At 45.2% G+C, this 23,089-nt stretch overlaps 1 pseudogene; it reads right to left on the minus strand.

Annotated features, from left to right (window-relative positions):
• Positions 1-344: 344 nt before the first annotated feature.
• Positions 345-23,089, minus strand: part of LOC148139714 (putative G protein-coupled receptor 139) — a 115,349-nt pseudogene continuing 92,604 nt past the window's right edge.

Consider the following 23,089-nt stretch of genomic DNA (forward strand, 5'->3'; position numbering starts at 1 on the left):
GGTGCCCTCCCCTTCCATGAGGACCAGGACTTGGGGCTGAGTCTGTCTCTCACCAGCTCAGCTTCTCCAACACAAAGACACACAACAACATCGGTCACTCTGCTGCTCGGCACGCTTTAATCAACATTTTTATTGGTTACAAATGGAAGTGATGGATACAGTCAGTGGGATGGTGCCTTTTCTCACCGGCCCCTGAGTTGTGAGAAACATTGAAATGTTTCCCTGTAACCCCCCTGTGGGATAAGGATGGACAAACCAGCGCTACCCTCAGTCTGTTACCATCGCGACAGGCTGTTCCATCGCTGAAACACTGAACTGAAATGAGAAAATCCCGGATGGATTGATTAATGAGGGAATTTGATGGATGGATGGATCTGGGTGAAGGGATATTTCAGCACATTCTTCAGCTGCTGCCTGAACTTAGTCTGGGTCACGGCATAAATCGCAGTGTTTGTGCAGCAACTGAGGAGCTGCAGCATGAAGCCCAATTCCTGCACAAAGCGATGGAGATGCACAGACCGATATCCAAAATCATACATCCGGGCCCATATAGAATACAGCATGAACGTTGACCATAACAGGATGAAATTGGCCGAGATCACAAACAGTAAAATGATGGATTTTTTTCGGTTTCTCATTTCAGTGTCAGACTGAGCGTCCCCATTGGTGTGAGCGCGGAGTCTCCTGCGGGCTCTGCTGGTCACTACAATGTGTCTGACGGTGAGAACATTGAGCAGCAGAATCAGGAGAAATGGGACACACGGGGTTAGAATGTGGTGGAGGAACTCGATCGTGACCCAGACAATGGAGAATGCAACAGCGTCTGTTACATCACAAAACCAGGGGCGGTTCTCCAGCCAATACCGAGCCGTGAGAATAAAATACCAGGAAATGTCCTTTAAACAGCTCAGCACAGTCACTGCTCCCAGAACCACAGCCGCCGTCTTCTCACTGCAATATTTACTTTTCAGCTTCTGGCAACAAATGGCCACAAACCGATCAAAGGTGAAAGTGACGGTGAACCAGACAGAGCAGTCAGTGGCTGCATAAAGCAGGACGGCGTGGATATTACACACGGGGACGGAGTCCAGGAAATAAAACTGTTCCCGATAAACAATGGGAATGTGTCTCAGGATCAGGTCGAGGATAATAACCAGGAGATCCGCCGCTGCCATGGCCCCCAGATAACGTCTGACACATGGAGACAATCCACAATCTTTATAAAGTAAGACGTAGATGGTCACTACGTTAACTGTGAGGAAGGAAAACAAACCCATTATCCATCAGCCAGGAGGCAAAGAAATCCGTTTGATCGGGGACCCAGTGAGATTTTCAAATGTGTCCCTGTATTCAGGGATTTATTAAAATAATTGGAGCTGGAATAACAAATGGGAAGATCTGAATTACTGACAAAAAAGTGACATAAACCACAAGAAACCCTCCCTCCCCAAACACACAGAGACACATCCATAAGGACAGATGGTTTCTAGAACATTCCCACACACTCGATCACTCGAGAGCAGACACAGGTCACTCCTTCCCAGTTCCTAATACGGAGGGTGGAAACGTTGCTGTCCTGAAGGATTCTCTCCCAGTTTCCTGAAGGCAAACTGAGTTTGGGAATTCCTGTGTTTTGGTCTAAATTGTGGTCGATCCTGTGTCGTGGAGAAATGTAAACGCAGGGAAAACGTATTCACCCCTTTAACTGCCCGAGGGGCCTTCGGAACAGTGTCTCCTTCTCCCTGGAACGGGATCTCTTCCCTCGGGATCTTATCGTTTGTTCAATTCACTGACGTCCGGCCGTTCACAAACAATGTCAGGGACAGAACGTTCCGGGGAATGTCAGTTATAGAATGTCAGGGACAGAACGTTCCGGGGAATGTCAGTTATAGAATGTTGGGGACGGAACGTTCCAGGGAATGTCAGTTATAGAATGTCGGGGACAGAACGTTCCGGGGAATGTCAGTTATAGAATGTCGGGGACAGAACGTTCCGGGAAATGTCAGTTATGGAATGTCAGGGACAGAACGTTCCGGGGAATGTCAGTTATAGAATGTCGGGGACAGAACGTTCCGGGGAATGTCAGTTATGGAATGTCGGGGACAGAACGTTCCGGGGAATGTCAGTTATAGAATGTCGGGGACAGAACGTTCCGGGAAATGTCAGTTATGGAATGTCAGGGACAGAACGTTCCGGGGAATGTCAGTTATAGAATGTTGGGGACGGAACGTTCCAGGGAATGTCAGTTATAGAATGTCGGGGACAGAACGTTCCGGGGAATGTCAGTTATAGAATGTCGGGGACAGAACGTTCCGGGGAATGTCAGTTATAGAATGTCGGGGACAGAACGTTCCGGGGAATGTCAGTTATAGAATGTCGGGGACAGAACGTTCCGGGAAATGTCAGTTATAGAATGTCGGGGACAGAACGTTCCGGGGAATGTCAGTTATAGAATGTTGGGGACGGAACGTTCCAGGGAATGTCAGTTATAGAATGTCGGGGACAGAACGTTCCGGGGAATGTCAGTTATAGAATGTCGGGGACAGAACGTTCCGGGGAATGTCAGTTATAGAATGTCGGGGACAGAACGTTCCGGGAAATGTCAGTTATGGAATGTCAGGGACAGAACGTTCCGGGGAATGACAGTTATAGAATGTTGGGGACAGAACGTTCCGGGGAACTCTTTGACCTGTCCATCACCTTTCCTCCCCTACCCACCCCACCAACATGATGTACTGTCCCTGGGAACACTGTAACATTAATGGGGTGAGAGACGGAGGGTCTAATCACAGGAATGGGAACTAAAGGCATTGCCAGATCAGCTGAAAGGGTTAGATATACCACATTCTCAATCCACCTCCCAGAACCAGCCCAGACACCATACACCCAGAGGGGATATCTGTTCACTGTGGAACACTGTGCAGACCAGGCCAGTGTCCTCCTCAGTACAACCCAGCAATCTGTCCAGATTCATCCATTGCACTGGTCAATACAATCCAGCGAGCTGTCCAGAGTGGAACACTGCGCAGATCAGATCAGGGCATTGGTCTATAAACCCAGACCATATATCTGTCCAGGGCAGTGAGCTGTGCAGATCACAGCAGTGCGTTATCTATAAAACTCAACCAGATAGTCTGACCACCACAGCGACCTGCGCAGTGATCACCCGTGAATTAATCTATAAGCCAGGAGCAGTGACCCTCTCAGCATGTAGGACTGTGTACCCCACCCCAGTACATTGATCTGTAACCCTGGAGCAGTTACCCTCCCAACATGTAGGACTGTGTACCCCACCCCAGTACATTGATCTGTAACCCAGGAGCAGTTACCCTCCCAGCATGTAGAGCTGTGTACATCACACCAGTGCATTGCTCAGTAACACTGTGATAAATCACTGCCCAGCGTGGGGAAACTTGCAGCCCATGCTGGAAGTGACGGGATGTGCAGCTCCCACCCATTTACAGCTCCCTATCTCCATTGTGCCCTGACAAGGGGGTGCTGTGGGTGTGAACATCACTGCCACAGAGAGGTGGCGGGGAAATCAGTTTAAATATCACCACATGGGAGGGGTTGGGGTATAGACAGAGAGGGGGAGACTGAGAGACAGTGTCATGGAATGATGTGTTCCCAGATTACAGAATGCTGAAATGTAAACACTTGGATAGCATCCTGTAACATGAGACAGGCTTCCCAGGAAAGTTGGGAAAAAGTGATATTGGTGTGAGGTCAGCTGCTGTGTGGTTTTGAAATTACGTTTATGTAATGTTAATAAGTGTCTTTTTGAAACAGTATATTGCTGTAGAGTTGGAGTAGGGTAATAAGCAATTAAGAGAAATGAGGTCTCCGAGTTGTGAATAGTTGATGTAAAATGTTCAGTTTCAGGGTTAAAAAAATAAATTGGTGTTTTTATTTAAACAGTGGAATTTGGGAGTTCTCTGTCCCTCATATTTTAACAGTTTACAAGGCAAATTGAGCATTTCTTTATGTTTAGATTAAATTACCAGATGAGCTCAATGTTGTGTCCTAACAATTGCTGTGTGTGTATCTGTGTGTCTCTGTGTGGGGCAGGTCTGGCAGTCTCTGTGGTGCTTAAAGTGATGCAATGCCACCCTCTGCTGGCCTCCACACGTCATTGCACAGACATTGGCAGAGGGTGAATACCAACAGGGATTCATTCAGAGATGGGGAGGGAGAGGACAGCTGCTCACAGCACCATCCAAACTGATGTCTTATCCATGGACTGATCTAAATGTCCTTTAAATGTTGTAACTGTCCCCGCTTTCACCACTTCCTCTGGAAGTTCATTCCACACCCAAGCCAGATTCTGTCTAACATAATTACCTCTCATGACTTTTGTAAATCTTTTTCCTTGCACCTTAATTATCCCTCAGTTTTGAATCCCCAACTCTAGGGAAAAGACATCAGCCCTTCAGCTTATCTGTACCCCTCATTATTTTATAAACCTGAGTAAAGTTACCGCAGAATCCCATATTCTTCAGTGAAAAAAGATCCAGCCTCTCCTTATAGCTCACTCCCTTCTTTCCCAGCAACATCCAGGTTAATCTCTTCTGAACCCTCTCCAGCTTAATAATATCAAGGTCAGTAATATCAAAGTGAATAGTCAATGTGTTTTCTAAGGTACGGGGAGACCAAAACTAGAGGATATGGGCTTAAAGTGAGAGGGGAAATATTAAAGTGACATAAGGGGCAGCTTTTTCACCCAGAGGGTGGTGTGCCTATGGAATGAGCGGGCAGGATGACCAGACTGAACACAGTATTCCAGAAGAGGTCTCACCAATGTCCTGTACATCCTCAACATGACGTCCCAATTCCGATACTCAAAGGTCTGACCGATGAAGACAAGTGTGTTAAACACTTTCTTAAACACGCTATCTATATGAGATGCAAATTATAAAGAATTATACCTGAGGGCCTGGGTCTCTGTTCTACAACATTGCCAAAGGCTCTACTTTTAATTGTATTGGTCCTGCTCTTGTTTGATTTACCAAATACAATTAAAACTCCATCTGCTACCCCTCAGCCCAGTGTGTGGTATTACTGCCACCTCCCCCTCCCCCTTCAATTTTAAAATGCCCATCCCTCTCCAGGATGCTTGCACACTCCGGCCTTGATTTTCACAAAGACCCTGAGCTTGGTTTGCCTTGTGTGGTTAGAGGGAGGAGGGACAGATTGCTGACACAGTCAGTGGAGAGGAGAGGCTGGACAGTAATCAACGGCCAGGAAGAGGGGAGTCGCACGTTAGAGTTGGTTAAGAGTGATCGGTGTTGTGGGACCAGAAATTAAACTCTTCCTTCGTCTCTGCTGTTCAGTAATAAATATCCATTTGAGACCCTTCATTGGGCAGAGTGTGGCTGCAGGATTTCTTTCCCTAATATTGCAGACTACAGATAATAGCGATTAAAGATGTTCATAGTTAATTTCAATGGCACAGCACAAACACTCAACATCCTACAGTTGAGACAAATATCTTGCATTTGCTTAACAATACAAAGTGTTTTGTGTAGTTCAGTAATGGTAAACTGATTGTAATAAATCCACACCGAGCTGAAAGTGGGCATAACATATAACCCAAAATCTGGGTATGGTAGTGTAGTGGGTAGTGTACCTGCCTCTGAGCCAGAACTCTGGATTTGATTCCAATTCCTGAACTTGTGTGGTAGCATTCCTAGCTCTGGACTAGAAGGCCTGGATTTAAGTCCTGCCTGTTGCAGATGTATGTCACAGCATGGCAAACCAGGCTGATGAGCAAACACACAGTAGAATACTGTTACAGCTTTATGGGTATTGCTAGTGTCCCTACCTCTGGGCACAAAGGTCTGGGTATAAAGCCCACAGATGTGTCTCATGATACATCTGAACAAACTGATTAAAATGGATTTAAAATTGTGACTTGATGGAGAAGGAAGAGGTGTCAGTATTGCAATTTCAGAATTTAGGCCCAGGATGACTGAAAGTCCAGTTATTCGTGTTGATTGAAGTCACATTTCGCAGCAGTAAAGATTTATAAAATCGGAACGGTCCTGGATAGGGTGAGTAGTCAGGGTTTTACCCCAGTTTTGGGCATCCAAAACTAGAGGGCATTGTTTGAAAGTGAGAGGGGAAAAGTTTGATGAGACCTAAAGGGCACCTTTTCACACAGAGAGTGGTGTGTGTATGGAATGAGCTGCCAGAGGAAGTGGTGGAGGCTGGTACAACTTTACAGATTACTTACAGTGTGGAAACAGGCCCTTCGGCCCAACAAGTCCACACCGCCCCGCCGAAGCGCACCCACCCATACCCATTCCCCTACATTTACCCCTATACCGAACACTACAGGCAATTTAGCACGGCCAATTCATCTAACCTGCACATTTTTGGACTGTGGGAGGAAACCGGAGCACCCGGAGGAAATCCACGCAGACACGGGGAGAATGTGCAAACTCCACACTGACAGCCGCCTGAGGCGGGAATTGAACCCAGGTCTCTGGCGCTGTGAGGCAGCAGTGCTAACCACTTTGCCACCGTGCCGCCCACAAACTGCAGCATGTAAAAGGCATCTGGGTACTGACAGACCTGCCGAGCTTTACCAGTAATTTCTGTATTTGTTAAAAAATGCATTCATTTTAACACAGGTATTCTCAATACATTAAATATTTTATTTTTTCATGACGCAGGGCAATGTAAACATATTTCAAATCGGCCGAGACCATTTTCTGTTAAGGATATGGCTCTGTGTATGACAGTAGCAATGATGCACCTACATAGAACAGGGAATGTGATGGAGACATAGTTCGACAATGTACAAGGAGACCTCACATGGTCCAGTTTGGGAAAGGATGATATTATTATGTGATTCAACTCAGAGAGGGAGAAAATGCAATCCTCCTGAGAAGGAACGGCCTATTGCACTCTCCCTCCTTCAGTGTCCCTCACCACAGCAATGTGTGCAAGCTAAAACAAACTCTACAGTCATCATTACCGTCCTTATTTTTATACAATCCCTGCAGTGTTGAAACAGGCCCTTCGGCCCAACAAATCCATACCAACCTTCCCAACCCATTCCCCTATATCTGCCCCTGACTAATGCGCCTAACCTAGAAATCCCTGAACACTACAGACAATTTAGCATGACCAATCCACCAAACCTACACAGTTTGAGCTGTGGTAGGAAACTGGATCACCCATTAGAAGCTCACACAGGAAAGTGGAGAATGTGCAAGCTCCACACCGACAGTCACCCAAGGCTGGAATGGAACCCACGTCCCTGGTGCTGTGAGGCAGCAGTGCTAACCACCGTACTACCCATTGGGTGCTCCCTGACCAGAATTCATTGGAATCTACTCACTGCCAAAAGCAAAGGGAATTCAGCCAAATCCAACTCTCCCAGGATGGAATCCCATTACTAGCAGCTATGTGAGTACAATATCTTCAGAAGCAGAATGATGTTTTAAACAACCTCAATTTTTACTTTTGTCATGAGTTCCATTAATATCTGGACAAAGTTCTTTCAAATTAAAATTGCAGAAATTTTGTTAATCTGTGTGTGTGTGTGTGTGTGTTTGTGTTTGTGTTTGTGTGTTTGTGTGTGCGTATGTGTGTGTGCGTGTGATTGCGTTTGTTTGTGTGTTTGTGTGTTTGTGTGTGTATGTGTTTGTGTTTGTGTGTTTGTGTGTGTGTGTTTGTGTGTTTGTGTGTGTGTGTGTTTAGAAAGGGAAGTACTAGACCATAAGACCATAAGACATAGGAGCGGAAGTAAGGCCATTCGGCCCATCGAGTCCACTCCGCCATTCAATCATGGCTGATGGGCATTTCAACTCCACTTACCCGCATTCTCCCCGTAGCCTTTAATTCCTTGTGACATCAAGAATTTATCAATCTCTGCCTTGAAGACATTTAGCGTCCCGGCCTCCACTGCATTCTGCGGCAATGAATTCCACAGGCCCACCACTCTCTGGCTGAAGAAATGTCTCCGCATTTCTGTTCTGAATTGACCCCCTCTAATTCTAAGGCTGTGTCCACGGGTCCTAGTCTCCTCGCCTAGCGGAAACAATTTCCTAGCGTCCACCCTCTCCAAGCTATTGATTATATATTTGCAATACTCAAACAGTTTGACATTCATCTTTCCATCATAGTTTGAGTAACATTGCCCTGGATCATAAACGTGTTGTTTTAGCAGATTAAAGTAACTAGCCTGACTTGTCCCTAAAACTGACCCTGACCCAGTCTGAGACCAATATCATCGGCCATCTCACCAACCTGGTTATATTTAACAATTGTTATGAGCAGTGGAGGAGTGGGACGAGAAAAGGAAACAGTGACCCAAAAAGTCGGGGAACTATAGACGGGTGAGCCTGATGTCAGTGGTGGGTAAGTTGTTGGAGGGGATTCTGAGGGATAGCATTTACATACATTTGGGAAGGCAAGGGCTGATCGGGGTATACAACATGGCTTTCTGCATGGGAAATCATGCCTCATTAAATCGTTTGAGTTTTTTGAAGAGGTGACAAAGAAGATTGATGAAGGCAGTTTGGGTGACATTGTCTGTATGGACCTCAGCAAGGTGTTCATTTAAAGAACAAATAGCAAAGAAAATTTACAGCCCAGGAACAGGCCCTCCAGCCCTCCAAGCCTGAGCCGATCCAAATGTACTGTCTAAATCTGTCGGTCAATTCCTAAGCATATGTGCCCCTCTGCTCCCACCTACTCATGCATCTGTCCAGACTCTTCTTAAATGAATCTACCGTGCCTGCCTCTACCACCTCTGCTAGCAACACGTTCAAAATGCCCACCACCCTCTGAGTGAAGGACTTACCGTGTGTATCCCCCTTAAACTTTCCACCGCTCATCTTGAATGCACAACCTCTCGTTACTGAATCCTTCACCCTGGGAAAAAGCCCCTCTCTATCCACCCTGTCTATACCCTTCATGATTTTGTAAACCTCAATCAAGTCCCCCCTCAATCTCTTTTTTTCCAGTGAAAATAAACCTAACTTACTCAGCCCCTCTTCATAGCAATTATTTCATTCTGATTGGTAGACAAATGAGTAAGGTTCGGTCACATGGGATAGAGAGGAAGCTAGTCACAATTGGCTTGAAGGAAGAGGGGTATTTTTCAGACTGGAGGCTTGTGAGCAGCAGTGTGCTGTAAGAATCAGTCCTGAGTTCACTGCATTTCATCATTTATGTAAAGGATTTAGATGTGAATATTGGGGCCATTGTTACTAAGTTTACAGATTACATCAGAAAGGCAGTGTAGTAGATTATCTCAGAGTACAACAAGACCACAATTAGATGGGACAAAAGGGCAAAGAGTGACAGATGAAGTTTAATTTAGATAAATACGAGATTTTGTATTTTGTGAATGCAAACCAGGGCAGGAATTATACACTTGATGGTAAGGTCCTGGGGCGTGTTGTGAAACAAAGGGATAGGGCTGCAGGTACATTGTTCCTTGAAAGTGTAGTCGCAGGTAGACAGTGTGGTGCTGAACACATTTGGCACATCTCCCTTAATCAGTCAGAGCATTGTGTATAGGGGTTGTGATGGCATGTTGCATCTGTACAGGATGTTGGTGAGGCCACTTTAAAAATACTGCATGCAACTCGGTTTTCTACAGAAATGATTTAGACACAGATGTTCCAGAACTGGAGGTTTGAGCTGTAGGGAGAGGTTGATTAGGGTGAGGTGTTTCTCCCTGGAGTGTCAGAGGTTGAGGGGTGACATTATAGAGATTTATAAAATCATCAGGGACATAGATATTCTGAACAGCCACGTTCTGCTCCCCAGTGTAGGGGAGTCCAGAGTAAGAGAGCATAGGTTGAAGGGGAGAGGGCGAATGATTTAGAAGGGACCTGAAGGTAAACGTTACACACAGAGAGTGGTGTGTGTATGGAAAGTGCTGTCAGAGGAAGTGGTGAAGGCAGTTACAATCGCACATTTAAAATGTATCTGAAAGAGGAGGGATATTGGCCAAATGCTGGCAAATGGGACTGGATCAGGTTTGATATCTGATCGGAGTGGACAGGTTGGACTAACGGGTCTGTTTCCGTTCTGCATGACGCTCTGATTCTATAAAAAGGATGACGAATAATTCTGAAAGGACCTTTCAAGTGGGAATTCTCTTCACTGGAAGTTTACCGTGCCTCCATGCTCACATTGATTGAAAGCTGCATTAGGTAAATATTTGACAGAGAAGTGAGTCACGGATAATGGGATATAAAGAGCAAAGTGGAGCTGAGACCCCAACTTGATCAGCCACAATCTTAGTGTCTGGTGGAAAAGGCTCAAAGTATCTAATGACCCACTCCTGCTCTTCAGTCCCATTTTTCTGTATTCCATTCAGCCCATCAAACCTGCTAGACAGGAGCAGTTGGAGGCTACTTACTCCTATAACCTGGTGCACAGAAACAGAGGAGACTATTCAGCCTCTCAAGACTGTCACACACGATGTGAGGTGATTTGGGAAATGTAATTGGAAAACCCAGGCTCTTTATGAAAGAGGCTCCTCATCTCTCTTTACAGAGCTTCCCCTCTCTGCAACTTGTGCTCCATTTGTTGGTCATGTTGTAGACCCAGATTCACTGTGAATACAGCCCAAATACCTCATCCAGCGATAGCTCACAAAATCCTCTGGTCTCCCTGACTGCAATAAGTAATAACATAACATTCATGAAGATAACACCCACTACCTTTCCAATAACAGAATGTGAGAACATCAGAAACAGGGGCAGGTCGTTCACTCCCCAAGCCTGCCTTGTCCTTCACTAAGATTGTGGCTGATCTGCTCTCGGTCTGAAATTCTCTTTAATACCCAATTCCTCATAGCCATCACCTCTCTGACAGATCAATATCCATCTAACTCCTCTTCAAATAATGTCAGTCATCTCACTCCCCGAACACTCTTGAGAACAGAAATCCTGACATTGAATCCCACCTGTTTGATGAAAACACTTGCTGCTCCTATATCATGGTTTATTGATATGAACAAAAGAGGTTGAGACAAGGGTTCAGGTAAAGTGGACTCGCCCTGATATCAAGGCAGTGGTTGCCTTCTGTTGACATCAAGGAGCTAAACAAAACTGGACTTAATGGGAATCAGACTAAACTCTCCAGTGTTTGGAGTCAAACATGGCACAAAGGAAGATGTTCATCATCTCCGTCCTGGGTCACCTCTGTGCGAGATCCTCAGGGTAGCTTCCTCTTCACAAACATCTTCAGCTGTTTCATCAATGTCCCCCGACCCCACCCTCACCAAAATAAGATCAGAAGTGGGGATGGTCACTGAAGATTCCACAATGTTCCGAACATTTTGTCCCCCCTCAGTTCCTGAACTGGTCTGTGTCCATGTGCAGCAAGACCCAGACTCCATTGAGGGTTCTGCTGTTAACGTGTCAGTAACATTCATGTAACTGCACTGCCTATTGCCACAGTAAAATAAGAGTTCATTCAGCACTTCACAGGAATATGAGGAAGTCATTCAGCCCATTGACACTATTGGAGAAGAACAGGGACAACCCATTCAGTGCCTCCAGCCTATTACTCAGGAAGAGAAGGAGTCTAGTGTGATGGACCACACCAGAGCCCCTCGAAAATATTGGAAGGCAATAGCCTTGCTTCTAATGTTTTATTATTTTAAAGAAAATATAAAGGGTCTGTTCCAGATGCAATGTGACAGCATCAAGAGAAAATTCAGTGAGAGTAGCAGCCAGGAGACATTCCCTGAAGCTTCCAACTCTGTTGAGACCGCTATAGTTTTTGATGTTACTGAGAAACCAAAACCCAGAGATCCTAATCTGTGAGAGCTGGCCACACCCATTCAGTCTGCATTAAAATAAACCTAAGGCATGCCTCGCTGTTACTCAAGTGTCTTAACTAACCAGTTTGGTAACGATCGTTCAATCTCTCTCTTAAAAGAAACCAGGACAAAATAACCTCGTAAAGCTACAGCATCATCACACTTGTCAGTACATCGAGCTATCAAACAGGAACCAGGGGTAACCCAGTCAGACCCTTGGCCCTGTCCAATCGGACGAGGAAGAAGTCAATCAGCCCCTTGAGTCACTTATACATGAACAGTAGGAGGCCATTCCCACCTCAATACACTTACACGGGGGCAGAATGAGGTAATTGATGCTGATTCCTGATGAATGTCTTATTCATGCAACGTCGATTCTCCTGCTTCTCGGATGCTGCCTGACCTGCTGTGCTTTTCCAGCAATCGACGCTCTACTCTGATCCTGGATTAGTGGTGCTGGAAGAGCACAGCAGTTCAGGTAGCATCAGAGGCGCAGTAAAATCGACGTTTCGGGCAAAAGCCCTTCGAGGAGGCAAACGTCTTCAAGGCAGGTATCCTGCAAAAGGATTCGCAGTAGGGTTAAAATCAACTAGGTAAAAACAATGACTGCAGATGCTGGAAACTCTGATTTCCAGCATCGGCAGTCTTAAGTTTCTCCTAAATGATGCTCCAACATGATGAACAAGTGGAGCAGAGGCTTCACATACAGACTGTTCCACGTTGTTCCTCGTGGCTCCATTGCTTATGATACACACGTGGGACTAAAACGTGGTTTTCTAGTGGTGAGCAGAGAAGCTTCATGTCTTGTGTGAAGTCTGAAGAAGGCATCTTCCATCTCTGAGAAAACAGCCTGGTGTTCTTTATGCAGGGCAGAAGCTGGTGGGAATGGCTACCTGTTTCAGATCGAAGGTATTGTGGCTGCAGTTGGGAATTGTAAGCAACATGGCGTTCAGTACGGGCTCACATGCCGACTGCACAATAACGTGGGGAGAGTTAATTAAGGCATATAAACTATTAGGATAGTCACGTTAGACTGATGAATGGACTCTCTATGTTCAAATAATGCTGACCGTGTTCATGTTGACCTTGTCTAGTGCATGTCCTGTGCAGTGTAACCTGTATGCCTTACTCTGTCCACGTCTATTTCCACCCTTTGATCTGTCTGGCTATGCTTACTATGATCTGCCTCCACTGCTCATAAATAAAGTGTTTCTCTGTACTGAGATACACGTGACAATATATCAAACCAATTAATCCTGTGTAAAGTATGGAATTTCTCTCCCTGTCAATGTCTCTTTTGGAAATAAGTGATCGCTGCCACTCCTCGTGTTTTAGCATCACCATTTCTTCGTCTCTCACAGCTCTACAGATTAAACACTCAGCTTCTTCACTCTATCCTCATGTTACCATCACCTGTGTCTATGGTAAGGAGATAATTCCTTACAAAGGAGATCAAATCTGTACAGAGTGCCTCAAATACTCTCTCAGCATGGCTCTACAACTGCAGGAAAATGGCTTTACTTATTTACTCGAATCATCTTACAATGAAGGACAGCATACCATTGACTGCACCCATTACTTACACAGGGTTTGATTCGGCACAGTCAGCATAGACTTGTGAGTGGGAGATCATGCTTCCCAAATTTGTTAGAGTTCTTTGATGAAGTGACAAGGAAGGTTGACGAGGACAGACCGGTAGACGTAGTCTCTATGGATTTCAGTAACGCATTTGATAAGCTTCCACATGGCAGGCTGCTCAGGAAGGTTACATCGCGTGGAATGCTGGGGGAACTGGCCAATTGGATACACAGTTGGGTTGTTGGTAGGAAGCAGAGGATTCAGTGGAAGGATGCTTGTCAGACTGGAGGCTGGGTCTATCGTTGTTTGTTATCTATGATTATCTATGATTATCTGTGACTGCAGACACATAGACATGGGATAAAACTTTTCAATGATCTCTGAATCAGCCAACAAGACACTCTATTGTGTCAAATTGCTCTGAGGTCTTAAAGGATAAACCTGGACAGAAAACCTGACCCCAGCCTCAGTATCGGAAAAAGGGGACGGGAAACAGTCCTGTTGACACTGCAGAGACCTCCTTCCTAACATCTGAGAGCTGGTGACAACAATAGACGATAGACAATAGACAAAAGGTGCAGGAGTAGGCCATTCTGCCTTTCGAGCCTGCACTGCCATACAATATGATCATGGCTGATTATTCCTAATCATTATCCTCTTCCTGCCTTATCTCCATAACCCTTGATTCCATTACCTTTGAGAGCTCTCTCCAACTCTTTCTTAAATGAATCCAGAGACTGGGCCTCCACTGCCCTCTGGGGCAGAGCATTCCACACAGCCACCACTCACTGGGTGAAGAAGTGTTTCCGCATCTCTGTCCTGAATGGTCTACCCCGTATTTTTAATCTGCGTCCTCTGATTCGGCACTCACCCATCAGCGGAAACATGTTTCCTGCTGCCAAAGTGTCCAATCCTGTCATAATCTTTTATGTCTCAATCAGATCCCCTCTCAGTCTTCTAAACTCAAGGGTATACAAGTCTAGTCGCTCCAGTCTTTCAGTGTAAGGTATTCCCACCATTCCAGGAATTGACATCGTGAATCAACGCTGCACTCCCTCAATAGCCAGAATGTCTTTCCTCAAATTTGGAGACCAGAACTGCACACAGTACTCCAGGTGTGGTCTCACCAGGGCCCTGTACAGCTGCAGAAGCACCTCTTTGCTTCTATATTCAATACCTCTTGTTGTGAAGGCCAGCATGCTATTAGCCTTCTTCACTACCTGCTGTACCTGCATGCTTACCTTCATTGACTGGTGTACAAGAACACCCAGATCTCTCTGTACTGCCCCTTTACCTAAATTGATTCCATTGACGTAGTAATCTACCTTCCTGTTCTTGCCACCAAAGTGGATAACCATACATTTATCACATTAAACTGCAATTGCCATCCATCTGCCCACTCACCTAACTTGTCCAGGTCACCCTGTAATCACCTAACATCCTCATCACATTTCACCCTGCCACCCAGCTTTGTATCATCAGCAAATTTGTTAATGTTATTGCTGATACCATCTTCTATATCATTAACATATATTGTAAAAAGCTGCAGTCCCTGCAAGGATCCCTGCGGTATCCCACTGGTCAATGCCTGCCATTCCGAAATGGAGCCATTTATCACTACTGTTTGTTTACTATCAGCCAACCAATTTTCAATCTAAGTTAGTACTTTGCCCCCAATACCATGCGCCCTAATTTTGCTCACTTACCTCCTATGTGGGGCTATATCAAAAGCTTTCTGAAAGACTCGGTGGTACAGTGGTTAGCACTGCTGCCTCACAGCGCCTGAGACCCGGGTTCAATTCCCGCCTCAGGCGACTGTCTGTGTGGAGATTGCGCATTCTCCCCGTGTCTGTGTGGGTTTCCTCCGGGTGCTCCGGTTTCCTCCCACAGTCCAAAGATGTGCAGGTCAGGTGAATTGGCCATGACAAATTGCCCGTAGTGTTAGGTAAGGGGTAAATGTAGGGGTATGGGTGGGTTGCGCTTCAGAGGGTCGGTGTGGACTTGTTGGGCCGAAGGGCCTGTTTCCACACTGTAACGTAATCTTAAAAAAAAGTCCAGGTGCACTACATCTACTGGATCTCCCTCATCCATCTTCAGAGTTACATCCTCCAGAAGATTAGTCAAGCATGATTTCCCCTTCATAATCCATGCTGACTCTGACCTATCCTGTTACTACTATCCAGATGTACCGTAATTTCATCCTTAATAATAGACTCCAGCATCTTTCCCACCACTGAGGTCAGACTAACTGGTCTATAATTTCCTGCTTTCTCTCTCCCACTTTTCTTAAAAAGTGGTATAACATTGGCCACCCTCCAATCCACAGGAACTGACGCCGAATCTATCGAACTCTGGAAAATAATCACCAACACATCCACGATTTCCCGAGCCACCTCCTTCAGTACCCTGGCATGTAGACCATCAGGCCGCGGAGACTTATCAACCTTCAGACCTAACAGTTTCTCCAACACCAAATCCTGGCAAATATAAATTCCCTTAAGTTCAGGTCCTTCAGCCACTGTTACCTCAGGGAGATTGCTTGTGTCTTCCCCAGTGAACACAGATCTGAAGTACCCATTTAATTCTTCTGCCATTTCTTTGTTCCAAGTAATATATTCCCCTGTTTCTGTCTTCAAGGGACCAATTTTTGTCCTAACCATTTTTTTGCCTTGCTCATACCTAAAAAAGCTTTTACTATCCTCCTTTATATTATTGGCCAGTTTACCTTCGTACCTCATTGTTTCTCTGCTTATTTCCTTCTTAGTAATCCTCTGTTGTTCTTTAAAAGCTTCCCAATCCTCCGTTTCCCCACTTATCTTTGCTATATTATACTTTTTCTTTTTTAACTTTATATGTTTCTTAACATCCCTCATCAACCACGGCCGCCCATGGTCGACATCCCAGAGTACTGAAGGAGGTGGCTCGGGAAATCGTGGATGCGTTGGTGATTATTTTCCAGAGTTCGATAGATTCGGCATCAGTTCCTGCGGATTGGAGGGTGGCCAATGTTATTAAGAAAAGTGGGAGAGAGAAAGCAGGAAATTATAGACCGGTTAGTCTGACCTCAGTGTTGGGAAAGATGTTGGAGTCTATTATTAAGGATGAAATTACGGCACATCTGGATAGTAGTAACAGGATAGGTCAGAGTCAGCATGGATTTACGAAGGGGATCTTTCTTCATTTTAGGAATGAACTGATCCTGCAACTTCTGCATTATACGCAGAAATATCCGCCATTGTTCCTCCACGGTCATCCCTGCTAAGGTATTGCACCATTGAACTTTGGCCAGCTCCTCCCTCATAGCTCCATAATTCCCTTTATTCAACAGAAATGCTGTCACTTCCGACTGTACCCTCTCCCTTTCAACATTTACAGAGCTTTCCCACAGACTATACAGAAACATCAGGAATGGAGTAGGCCATACAACACATTGAGCCTTCCTCATTATCGTTCCTGTTCAAACATCTCCACAATGCACTTATCCCACACAATGAATATATCAGTTAATGTGATTAACCTTGGGAAGCTATAAAATAGGAAGTGCAATAGTCCCTTTGGTCCATCGAGTTTGCTACCCAATTCAATATAATGATGGCTTGCCCTTTATTTCCACACCGTTCTCCTGCTCGCCCACCATTCCTTTTCTGTCTATAAATCCTTATTTATATTCAATGTCCTGGCTTCCAGGTTCGAGTGCATTCCCCAGGTTCACCAGTCGCTGAGTGCAGACATTTATTGTCATCTCATTGCAGAATGGCCTGTCTGTACCTAATACTGTGGCCCCTTGTTTTAGACACCATAGCCTGGGGAATTATCATCGCTGCTTCCAATCCGTCTCACCCTGTCAGAGCTTTATATATCTCACTGAGATCTCTATCCATTTTCCTAAACCCCATGGAATACAGGCCCAGTCGCCCCAAACTCTGCTCCCACAACAAGCCTGTCATCACAAAGATCAGTCTGGTTATCCTTCGCTGCTCTCCCTCAATGTCAGGTTTGTCCTTTATGAAGGTACAGAGACCAAACCCGCACACAATACTGCACAGTGTTTTAGATGAGGAGTCACCAAGGCCCTGTTTAACTGCAGTCCGACACCCTTACTCCTGGACCCAAATCCCTTTGGAATTAAGGTCAGCACACCACTGATCTTCCTAACTGCTTTCTTTCCTGCAATATTGCTTTCAGTGACTGGTGTACAGGGAGATCCAGATCCTTTGCAATGTTACAGCTCCCTACTTTGTGGGTCTATGTACCCTGGTCAGCGTGCCAATGCCATTCCCAGTATTGACTTCTGGCTTCAGACCTCACTGCGCTGCAGGGACCCCGGAGGGCTGCGAAGAAGGAAACAACAAAAAGGAGCATATGTCCCTTTGTATATCAACATGTTTCAAACAATCCCTTTTCAAACGATAGGCTTCCAATCTATTGTTCCCAACAAAGGGCACACCGTCACCTCTACCCACATTGCTCTCCATCTGCCACGTATTTGCCCATTCACTCCACTTGTCTTAGTCGCCTTGAAGCTTTTTTACAGCCTCCTCACCCACTCACAATCCAACATCCTTTAGTTCTGTCAGCAGGTTGGGATATATTGCATTTGATTCCCACAACCAAATGTTTGATGAGTACTGTGAACAGTTGGGGCCTGAGTACCGATCTCTATGATATCCCAGCAACCTTCTTCTGTTATTTTTTAAAAATAATATTTATTTCCTCAATATAGGTGTGATTGGCTGTCCCTGGTTGCCCCTTGAGAAGGTGGCGGTGAGCTGCCTTGTTGAACCACTGCAGCCCACTGTGGATTCAGTGACAGTAACACCAATGAATGCCAAGGGACAGCGGTTAGATTGTATTTTAGTGGTGATGGTCACGGTGTGGCATTTGTGTGGCGTGAATATTACTTGCCACTTGTTAGCCTGGATACTGTCCAGATCTTGTCGCATTTGGACATGGCCTGCTTCAGTATCTGAGGAGCCACAAACATTGCTGAACATTGTACAATCATTAGTGAACATCCCCACTTCTGACCTTATAATAGAGGCAAGGCCATTGATGAAGAAGCCCTGAAGATGTATGGGCCTAGGTCACTGCCCGAGCAACTCCTACAGACTTGTCCTGGAGCTGAGTTGACTGGCCTTTATCAACCATAACCATCTTCCTACGTGTCAGGTATGAATCTAACCAGCGGGGAGTTTGCCCCTGATACCCATTGATTCCAGTTTTGTTAAGGCCCCTGATACCACACTTGGTAGAAGGCAGCCTCGTTTTAAAGGGCTGTCACTCTCACCCTACCTCTGGAATTCAGCTCTTTTGTCCATGTTTGAATCAAGGTACTGAGATCAGGAGCTGAGTGGCCCTGCTGGAGCCCAAACTGGGTGTCATTGACCCGGTTATTGCTGAGCAGGTGCTGCTTGAAAGCACTGACACCTTCCACCACTTTACTGATGATCGAGAGTAGACTGATGGGGTGGTAACTGGCCGGATTGGATTTGTTCTGCTTTTTATGCATGGGAGATATTTGGGGTAATTTTCGATGTAATTGGGGAAATGTTGTTGTAACAGTATTGGAACAGCTTAGCTAGGGCAGTGACAAGGGCTGGAGAACAACTTTTCAGTACTATTGCCAGAATGTTGTCAGGGTATGTACCCTCTGGGGTATCCAGTGTCTCCAACTGAATCTGGATATCGCATGGAGTGAACCAAATTGGCTGATGACTGGTAACTGAATTCCTGAGGACCATTGGAGGAGGATGAGATGGATCATCCACTCAGCACTTCTGACTGAAGATTGTTGCGAATGCATGAACGTTATCTTTTGTACTGATGTGCTGGGCTCTTCCATCATTAAGGATAGGGATCTCCTCCTCCAATGACTTGTTTAATTGTCCATAACTATTCTCAACTAGAAGTAGAAGGACTGCAGAGCTTAGATCTGATCCGTTGCTTGTGGGGTCACTTAGCTCTGTCTATCACTTATTGATTATGCTGTTTGGCACACAGGTAGTCCTGGTTCGTGGCTTCACCAGGCTGACACCTCATTTTCAGGTATGCCCGGTGCTGCTCCTGCCCTCCTGCACAATCCATTGAATCGAGGTTGATCCTCTGACTTGATGGTAATTGTTGTGAGGGGGATATGCCAGGCCATGAGGTTATGCGGGAGTACAATTCTGCTGCTATTGATGACCCACAACACCTTATGGAAACCCAGACTTGAGCTGCTAGATCTGTTCTAATCTGTCCTATTTAGCACCGTGATAGTACCACCGAAAATGGTGGAGGTTATTCTCAATGTGAAGATGTGACATTGTCTCCACAACGACTATGCGGTGGTCACTCTTACCCGATACATCATGGACAGATACTTCTGCAACTGTCAGATTAATAAGGCTGTGGTCAAATATGGCTAATCCGTATTGATGGTTCCTTTAGCACCTGGCGCAGACCAAGTCGAGAAGTGATATCCTTTCGGACCCAACCAGCTCGATCAGTAATGCTGCTGCTGAACCACTCTTTTTGTGGACATTGACATCCCCCACCCAGAGTACATTTTGTGCCTTTGCCACCCTCAGTGCTTCCTTCAAGTGTTGGTCAGCATGGAGGAGTACTGATTCATCAGTTGAGAGAGGCTGGTACATGGTAAACAGGAGGAGGTTTCTTTTCCCATGTGTAAACTAACGCCATGAGACTTCATGGGATACAGAGACACTGTTGAGGACTCCCAGAGCAATTCCCTTCCAACTGTATCCCACTGTGCCACCACTTCTGCTGTGTCTGTCCTGCTGGTGAAACAGGAGATATCCAGGGAAGGTGATGGGGTGTCTGTGACATGGTCATACTCACAGAATCATACCTTAAAGACAATGTCAGGCTGTTGCTTCACAACTCTGTTTATTTCTATTCACTGTTTCCTGCCAGCTGTCCCATTCTAGAAGCATGTCCATATATTCGCCCCAATCCACTAAGATTTAATTTTGCAAACTGGGCTTGGAGCTTTACCAAAATTTTTCTGAAAATCCACGTGTTTTACCTCCATTGCTTCTCTTTCATTTGTCTCCCAATCAGTTTCTCAAACATAATTCCCATTTTACAAATCTATGTTAGTGTTGTATATGACCATTACTTTCAGTCCCAATAATTTCTCCCAAACCATTTACTTACTATGTTCTATGTTCCATGTACTATTTCGTTTTCCCACACCAGACTTGGTTTTCCTGGTATTGTCAGAAAGTTCTGTGAAGACAGAACTGAAGTAGTGGATTCGTAGTTCTGCCATTTCCCTGTTTCCCATTCTCCATTCTCTAGTTTCAAACTAGAAGGAACCCACACTATTTTTTCATACTTCTCACATTGACATAATTTGACAAGCTATAACAGTTCACCCTTATAACCTTTGTGAACATTATCTTCAGAAACCTATCAATTCCTGTCTTAAGCTGCTCAGCTCCACATCATACACGCACAGGAACATAGTCTCTGTACCAACAGAAATACAGCACGATCTATATTAGTCCCACTTTCCAACACCAGGCACATAGCCTTGAATGTTATGACACTTCCAAGTACACTTAACGGTTGAGAGATTAGCCGCGATAACTCCCCTCTCAGGAAGTACATTCCAGACCTCAACACACTCTGGGTGAAAAAAAAGTAATCTTTAAATCCTCTCTGAATGTCAAACCCTTCACTTTAAGGTGTGCTCCCTTGTTCTTGACCCTCTGTCTTAAAGGAACAGCTACTGTCTATCCACCCTGTCCATGCCCCTTGTTAACTTATCCTTCTGAATTACATCCCCCACAGCCTCCTCTGCTCCAAGGTAAACAACCCCAGCTTATCCAGCATCTCTCCATAGCTGATATGCTCCTTCCCAGGGAACATCCTGGTGAATCTCCTCTGCAAGCCCCTCCAGTACAATCACATCCTTCCTGTAATGAGGCTCCCAGAACGACATACAGTACTCCATCATGGACTAAACCAAGCCCTGTATAGCACTCATAATCTACTCCCTGATTAATAAAAGCTACACCCAAGGTTCAATTCTTAACTTGTCCATTACCCTGTTCAGTCACATTCAGGGATGTGTGGAGAAACACCCTCTGAGCTCCCTAGTGTGCTGCCAATCATTGTGTAAACCCCATGTCTGGTTCCTCCTTCCAAAGTACATCACCCCATATTTATCAGATCACATTCCATCTTCCATTGATCTGCCCATCTGATCATTCCACTCGAATCTTCCTGTAAAATCGGAACTTCCTCCTCACTGCCAACCACATGGCCAATCTTTGTGTCAAACACAAACTTACTTATCACACCTCCCACCCCTCCACCCACCAACACCCACCCCCCCTCCAGATTCACATCTATACCATTTATGAATGCTACAAACAATAAGGGACACAGCACTGATCCCCGTGGTACACCAGGGGACACTGGTCTCCAGTCACACAAACAGCCTTCTCCCACCACCCTCTGCCTCCTGACACTAAGACAATTTTCGTTGTACCTTTTCAAGTTATCTTTGATACTGTGAGATTTTACTTTATTTTTTTCAGTTTCCAATGTGGAACTTTGTCAAAGATCTTGCTGCAAAACTAAATAAGCGACCTCCTTAAACTAATTCAATCAAATTCATTCGGTGTGACTTCACTCTGATAAAGTCATGATGATTATGCCTGATCAAACCTTGCGACTCTGATTGGAGTTGGATTTTCTCCTTCTCTATTTTCTCCAGTAGTTTCCCGAACAGTGATCTAATACTTGCTCATCCGTAGTTACCTTGGCAAATATCTACCACGCTTACTGTGAAGTGGAATCATATTAGCTGCTCTCCAGTCCGCTGGCACCTCCCCTGTGGTCAGATTCCAATTAAAATTTCTTCCCTTGATTCCAACAGTGTCCAGACCTGCGGATTTGTCCAATTTTATACCAGACAAAGCCTCAAACCCCTGCTCGTATTTTACATCAATCTCTTCAAGAGCTTTCCGGTCCATCTTCTTGAATTCTGTACCTGCATCCTCCTTCTCCCAAGTAAAACAGCTGTGATGTTTACATGTACCAATCTATCAATGTTCTCCGGGTTGACGCACTGATTGCCCCTTTGGTTTCTAATGGGCACTAACTGTTTGCTGATTATTCTGTTCTCCTTGTCCGTGTAGAATACCGTGGGATTCTCCCTAATATCGCCTGCTTGCACTTCTCCATGTCTCTCTGTTATTCAGTCCCCTCTCTGTTCCTAAGCTTCTAAGTTTCACTACAATCTTAACTTCAAAAGTCTCATCTTTTGAAACTCGAGATCACAGACTGAGTTTCCCCATCAGACAATCTTGCCATTTTATGGATTAGTCTGGAAAATACCTTTCTCAGTTCCTCTGTAGTCAGTATATTCTATCTTAGATTGGGACTCCAAATGGTATGCAATACTCTAATTTCAGTCTCAGCAACACTCTATGCAGCTGGTGCATGACATCTTCTATATTGCAATTACATACACATGAATGTTAACCTAAGTTTTCGTTTCCTATTTGCACGCGTTCTTCCCAATTCCTTTCACTTTAACTTTTCTTATGAAGTTAGTGGGAGAGTTCTTAAAAAAGACCCTCCTGAATATCCAACCATACGTTATCCATTAGCTCCTTGTTGCCTACGTCCACAAGAATCATCTTCAAACCGTTCCAAAAAATGTTTGCCACGTATGGTTTTCGTTTCATCGATGCATGATCG

Source organism: Chiloscyllium plagiosum, unplaced genomic scaffold (assembly GCF_037043375.1).
Source record: "Chiloscyllium plagiosum isolate Xiang-an unplaced genomic scaffold, Cpla_swu_hap1 HiC_scaffold_38, whole genome shotgun sequence".
In the NCBI taxonomy this organism is placed as follows: domain Eukaryota; kingdom Metazoa; phylum Chordata; class Chondrichthyes; order Orectolobiformes; family Hemiscylliidae; genus Chiloscyllium; species Chiloscyllium plagiosum.